At 34.1% G+C, this 4,853-nt stretch overlaps 1 pseudogene; it reads right to left on the reverse strand.

The window, feature by feature from the left end:
* Positions 1-705: 705 nt before the first annotated feature.
* Positions 706-2,227, reverse strand: LOC116340316 (annotated as a pseudogene).
* Between the last annotated feature and the right edge of the window lie 2,626 nt (positions 2,228-4,853).

The following is a 4,853-nucleotide window of genomic DNA, read 5'->3' on the forward strand; positions in this document are numbered from 1 at the left end:
CACCATTAGGCATTAGCAATGAATGAAATGTCATGGGTAGTCACTTGAAGCGCATTGGAGTTACTTGAAGCGCATTGGAGTTAGGGATGATCCAGATTGTGACCTTTGCGGAAGAAATGAGGAAACCTCAATTCATTTCCTGTGCACATGTACACAACTAGATCGTACCAGAGTTACTATTTTTGGTAAGGGGACGATCAATCCAGAGGAAGTCTTAAAATTTGATATTTCAAAAATGTTTAGCTTCATCAAAGAGTCGGGTAGATTCTCTCAACTGAGGGACACCCCCACTTTACTAAATAACGATAGACAAGTTACAGGGAACGATACTTTTAATGTAACACAACCCACGTAATAGTGTCGCAACATTAAACCTATGGATGATTTTATTATCAATCGGTAGGAACGAGCTGTTTTACTCTTTCTCCACGGGTAGCTTTGCAATAGGTCCTTGACCTTCGCGACGAGATTTTCTCTTTTGAGTCTTTCTCCCCACTATAATCCATAATCCATCCATGGGTAGTCAGTCGATGCCAAATTTCAAAAAAGGTTTTTGCAATGTATGTGTCGGTCAGTTTTGGTAGGCATTAAAATCTCATAAATAATGCTAATAATATTATTATTACTATGAAAATTTTGGACATTTGGTGCACACTGTATAATCTGAAAATGTGAATTAATGGAAATAAATGGATTAGAATTCATTTCGATGAATGTTTTCGGATCTTGTTTGAATAAGAATTTCCTTATTCCCAGAATATATTGCTACATGTAAGTATCCCATTAAATCTGAGTAACATCAAAGTGAAACGCCATTGATGCGTTGTATAGTATTCTAACGAATTAAGTACCTTCCCCAATTTATTATGGATCTTGATCAATCTATAAATGCAAGCGAAAACAGCTTTTTTAATTTTCAATTATTAAAACACAAAATTCCATATAACACCTTCCATTGGATGTCGAATACTATTCTGCACTGAATAATCCACAAATTCACCCCATTTAATTGGTTGTTGTCGGCTTGACACGCAATTATAGATTTTCATGTTATGTGATTTGGTTGTTGCCGTCCTCCAAGCTGCCATTATTATCAGATTTATAACGATGTCAACGGGAATTATGTCGGCCATAAAATCCTTTTCACATGTTATTGACCGTAAGTAGCCATTAACAAGTGCTGCTATAGATGCAGTTGGTCCATTCCAGTTGTCCAACCAACCATCAATCGGCTCATTGAAACAAGAAAGCACTTTGATATTTGGAGATACAGAGAGAGAGAAGGGAAGTCACAATAACCGAATTGAAATGCAATTAGACCCCATGCAAACTTACCCATTGATGATCGGACGATAGTTAATGGCAAATTCCCAGCTTCTTCAAGCAGCATGTGCTCAGTTAGTGCTTTTGTGAACGTGTATGTATTTGGATGTTTTCCGATCAGCGATGGTGTTAACTGCAAATGTAAACAATTATTATTAGATTTTTTTGTTTCCATGAAATTCGAATGTATTTCATAATACCTTGTCTAAAAGATCCTCTGGTATCCAACTTATCAAGTTAATAATATTGGCTGGATCGTACGGCTTTTTGTAGATTAATTCCTGGATTTCAGTTCGATCACAATTGCAATACGTGGTTGAAATATGAACAAGTGCCTGAACCGAAAATATTCAATATATTACCGAATATATTTAATTGTTGCTGCTGAATGAAACACTACAGATACATTGCAACATAATAGGGTTTGATCACTTTCCGAAATTCCAAGCTGATGTAGTGCTATATGTCACCACAAATCGGTGAAACTTTTTTCAAAACATTTGGATTTTCATTGCGAACTGTATCGAACAGCTACATTATTGAATCAAAACAATGACACGGTCAATATTTGCATGATTGTACATTTTGCTTAACTTACTGCTGAGTTTAATATTTCATTTAATCGCACAGATATTTCTCGAACACGTTTGGGTCACATTAATAAATATATGTTTGCTATGCCCGGACATGATCGTAGTCATTTCTTCACCAGCACCTGAATAAAGTAACATCAAACGATAGTATTGAATATCAAAAATGTCAACGAAAAAAGAAGTTCAATTTCAATTAAAATTACCTTTCCCATAAAACCATTTCCACCAGTGATGGATACACTTCGGCCGGCATAAAATTCCGGTATAGGTGTATAGGGTCCCATTTGATCTACTTCTGGTGTTATTGCCATTTTATTTATATGTGGTTTTATTGGTTGTTGACTTTTTTGTTTGGAAACTGTTTTAATTGGTAAAATAGCTCAATTAACAAATGTCCTTATCGTTTATCCTTACTATTGAACTACTTTAATTTATGTTTATTGTTTCAAAATTGACAACATGACAATTACATATCTCTTAGTGCGTTCAGTTTAAAAACAGAAAAGAATAATTATCCTAGAAAGTTTTTATTCAAAATTCCGGATTGTCGTTTCAACATTCAACCAACACACATAGTTTCTGACGAAGGCGATCCAAAAATGTAAAAGCTCTAAAAAATCATAAGAACCTCTATTAAAAATATGTTTTTGATTTTACAGAATTGATACTGGAAAATTTTCCACAATTTGTAGAGGTGTAATTTCAAATCCGTTCTCTGTGAAGGATTAATCCGACCCCTCGGATCCCTGGTCAGAAGCTATGTGAACATAATATCCAATCTAGAATTTGGAGATTACTTTGTTTCTTCTAGTAGTACGGTACCACGTTTTACATAAGGTCATGCCGGCCTGAAGACTGGCAGTGTATTTGGATATGAGAATTACGGATTTAAATATTTACGTTGTTCCACGTTCAGATATGAGATTTCTAAAAGAGTGTAGGTTTACTTACTTTCTTTGGTTTTTAGTACTTCTCTGGTCTAACTCCTGTCATCTGTGGTTTTGACTACTAAATGCTGGTTCTCGTGTCGAAATGCTGTTTGTTTTCTTTTTGTTGTATTCTTTTTAAGGTATATCTTTTGTGTGTCGTGTGTTCAAAAATGTTTTGTATTTTTCATTTTCGTATTTTTTATCAATATTTTTGTTTTTGGGTTCGTAGTACGGACTCGCTAAATATAGTGCAGCCTGAGCTACTAGAAATAACAACGTCGCTTATATCTTGGATAAATCTTTATAAATATGTTTATAACAAATATTCAATTGTATACAGTTCGACTGTTGATAGATTTGTGAACCATTGTTTAAAAGTGCCGGGTGCTTAATATACAAGGCCAGAGCTCTAAAAAAAATTACCCCAATCGAACTCACGACGTAATTGATTCAGCATTGCATGATTGATTGAGTGAAAACAGCGCCACGATAAGCCAAGACGCAGACATGATCGGGAATGACCATCGATTAGTATAATAAATGATTTTAAATAAAACACATATTTGTTGAAGATTCTTGTTGTTATTTAGAAAATCTATATTCAAAACTACCTTCATAATATTTTACAATGATCTTTTTTGAGTGCGCAATTGTAATTGCACCAATTTTACTTTATTAAAAACAAACGGCATTAATGGACATTAAATGTCTGGAGAAAATATATAAAAGAGATAGAGACATACACAGTACATAGCCACAGCCAAACCGGAAAATAAAAATTATTATTGCGATAATTGCGAGAGTTTATCCATAGTATGCAATATTGTGCATTTTATTAGTATTTAATTTGCGCTCTTGATTTACGTTTATCTCTTTCGATTCATATGCTCAAATTACACAGTGATAAATGTGCGCAGCTGTTAATTAGCCGAATACAGTTGGTATTTTGTTGTGTTGTTGCTCGGATTTTCTCAAGTTTGTCATTGACTTGATTCGTTTATGTCATGATCATTGATCATTAGAACGATAAAAATTGAATGTCATTAGATAGACTGAAACGTTATAGTGTTAACCCTATTTTCAATAAGGGTGTGATCAACAAAACTCTGAATAGAACCAAAAATTTATTGTTAACAAAATTTCAAAAATAAATTCATAAAGTAAAACCAAATAGTGCGTTAGTGCGTTGTAGTTTAGAAGCAAAAAATCGCCCATCATGTTCTATTTCGGTAGAGAAATAACATTATCAGTCAGTTGCGGAAGAGTATACAAAACATTTCATTTGTTATGTACACCAAAATAAAGTTCATTGAATTATTTGAGGAAATAATCATGATAAAAATACGAAAAAAACAACGTATCATCACGTATATACACCGTATGTCATACCCGCCAGAGTTCAGAGCAGGGATTGTTCCTCTGAGTTGAGGAATGGTGAGGGGGAAAATGAGGAGGCGGAGAAGAGTGAGAAGGAAAATGTTTTTAGATAAAAATGATATTTTCACAGCTCCTATTCATGGGTGCCATTTGTGAACAACGCATACGAACAAAGATTTTATGATTCGGACAATGATTTGTTTATGCAAAAAAATACTAAAATCAATAAGTCTATTGTCCTATTTACATTTAGAACATTTCATTCGGAATTGTATCATAAAGTCGCTGTCCGAATGCGTTGTTTACAAATAGCACCTATGAATAGGAGCTGTGAAAATAGCACTGCTATAGCTGTAGCCCAATCTATTCACTGTATTTTTGTGACAAAAATAGCCCATTGAGCAAAAAAAACTTTTCCTCCTCACTTGAGGAGGAGGATCCTCCTCGCTCTTCTCCTCCTCTTCATTTTATTCCTCTTCAGAGAAAAAATCCCTGGTTCAGAGTAAGAAAATTATAAAGTTGTAAAATATTTCTGATTCTTTTTTACCGGTTTGGTTTTATCACAATATTTAATAAATAAATAAAGAGGCTTACGTTCGCAAGATGACTTTTCCGCATGGAACCGTAATTT

The sequence above is a fragment of the Contarinia nasturtii genome, unplaced genomic scaffold (genome assembly GCF_009176525.2).
Source record: "Contarinia nasturtii isolate CC-2019 unplaced genomic scaffold, AAFC_CNas_1.1 Cnas_scaffold_630, whole genome shotgun sequence".
Classification (NCBI taxonomy): Eukaryota; Metazoa; Arthropoda; class Insecta; order Diptera; family Cecidomyiidae; genus Contarinia; species Contarinia nasturtii.